We start from the raw sequence: 2,609 nt of genomic DNA on the forward strand, positions 1-2,609 counted from the left end.
CTTTAACTTGGACACGACAGTTGTTAAAAGATTTAACATGGTTGACATTTGACCCATCAGCTGCTTCATCATTTCTTTTAGCTCATGCATATCGCTAGAGACATTGTCTGTAGATGTAGAAACTCTTGGGAGTCCAGTGTTAAGATTCGTGCGATCTCTTTCTGATCCGGTCACAGCATCAGCATAACTGATTTGAGTTCTAGTAGAGCCCCTTGTGATATGCGTGGGTTCCAAGTTATTGGAATCTTGGTTTCCTCTATGCCTGAGCCTAGAGTGGAGCTTCTTTTGTAGTTCTTTATATATTTGGCATCCCCTATAGTTAGCTGGATGGTTTTGCCCACAATTTGTACACCTTACAGCGTCATTTCTATCAGTTCTGCTACAATCTTTGGTGAGATGACTAGCAAGACATTTAACACATCTAGGGGTTTTCCTACAGAAAGCTTTTGTATGCAGAAAACTCTGACATCTAGTACATTGAGGGATTTCTCTTTTACTGTTTGGGGCTTCGAACTTTACCACATAATGCATCAGTTTTGTTATATTATAAATATCCTTATTGTTTGCTTTAGGTGCAAGGTTGACATAAAACATAGAGAGGGGTTGCTTGGTAGCTCTGTGTTTCACATTAAAAATATTTACAGCCGTGTGTCCCTTCTCGAGTAGCTCCTTTTTTAGCTCATCGTGGTCAGACGAGTGGTGCAAATTTCTAAGGACAACCGTGAATGTTCGCTCTCCTTTTACTTGATAAGAATGAAGTTCTGTATTTCTGTCTTGAAGGGTCTTCATTACAGATCTATATGCTTCAATAGTTTGTAACTGCAATTTCACTTGAAAATTGCCAAGAATTTTAACAGTGTACTTATTTGGGGCGATTTCATTCAAAAGAGTTGTCAACGGTTGAATTTGTTCCACATTGTACACAAATATGGGTGGGGGTCTTGGCTCAGAGCTTTTTGAGCCAGTCAAAGATTCTCCATCTGGAGGCTTGCCGGAGGTTTCTTCAACCTCCAGGTCATTAAATTTGTTAGCTGTGGGTACTCCTAACCAGTAATCACCCAGTTTAGTCTGTTTCGATGGCTTCTCACCCTTTCTCAGAGGGCTGGATCGGTGTCCTTTCCCAGTTGCTTGTTGCCATTGTGACCCAGAGTCAACATTCTCCTCCATCCGATTGACAGTTGTCTTCAGCGATGAAGGTTCGTCATTGAGTGTCAACGGCCACTCGTTCTCAGGCATAATGAAAAAATGCGTTTTTAGCACAAAGAGTTCACGGGAAATAGGGTTCTTCACGCTCGGTGTGTGTCCGTGAACTCCCTGTACCCTAGAATATCAGCCAAGTTTGGCTTAAAACAAATTTCGGTAAGAAAAATATAAAATTCTCAGGAGCACAACAAAAGTGTATGTTTGTACTTGCCTGAACCCGGCTGAACCCCGATTTTCATTTATGAAGAAAATTAATTAATCTGCAAAATTATTCGATTCTTATTTTTCTATTACAAATGTTTGACAAATCTGAGTTGTCAACATTGTACCAGTCGGGTAAAAGTATCTACGTCACTGGCACTTCGATTTGGCCCACCTTATACTTGAAACATCTTGGGGTACGCCCATGTCTCAAGTAGTACTAAATATGAAGCTTTCAGTAACTGATATAAATCGGATTTTTAATTAGTTTTTTCCGAATTTACTAAATAAAAAAAATTAAATTTGTCATGATATTGTCATGCTGTTACAGATATAAGATTACTATAAGACAACATTCTTATAAGTTTTTTTGTTAGATATTCTTAGATCTGGACAGGGAATTCTCCTACTTCTTCCTCACGTTCAAAGGTGCCCCACATCCCCCTTACCACACAGTTATTCTCTCATTTTAGAATTAAAATTTAAATTTAAAAAAATTACAGAAACTATATCAACAAAAAAAAAAACAAATGTTTTTCATTGATCAATAAGAACAATTTTTCAGTAAACTTTTTCACATTATTCCTAATTATTTTCCTAATTAGGCTATTATTATTAAAAAAAAATGCAAAAGTAAACTCAACATTTGAATGTTAAATGGTAGAGAAAAAAAAGAGATAAGGGTGCTCTCTAAATCACCCCGCAAGACACATCTTCGATTTATGCCAAAAAAAAGAAAAAAAAAAACATTTAAAATAATACTAATAAAAAGAATAATGATTGAGAATATATAAAGAATTGTATCGAGATTGGAAATGTATGTATATATATCTTGTTGCTAGACGAATGTATCGATAATGTTATTCCATTCAAAAGTGAAATACATATAAAGCTCAAAAGTGACTTTTGCTATTTTTCTTCTTTTTTTTGTTGTTTGGTGTGTACCAGATCAAAAGTAGTGGAGTACTTCTTCATCGTCAGCCTTCTGGTCATTCCCGGAAGAATTGATCCAATAAAAAAACGTTTTAATTAACACTAGAGAAAAAATATGTATTTTACAGGAGATATCAGACTTCAAGACAATATTACAATGCAAGTATTTCAATTTTAAAATAACTGAACATCATTTTCAACACAATTCAATTCAATTCAAATCAATTTATTCCATCTCCAATCTTGCTTCTGCCGACCGATTTCACTACCGA

This window comes from Phlebotomus papatasi, chromosome 5, assembly GCF_024763615.1.
Source record: "Phlebotomus papatasi isolate M1 chromosome 5, Ppap_2.1, whole genome shotgun sequence".
NCBI classification, from domain to species: Eukaryota; Metazoa; Arthropoda; class Insecta; order Diptera; family Psychodidae; genus Phlebotomus; species Phlebotomus papatasi.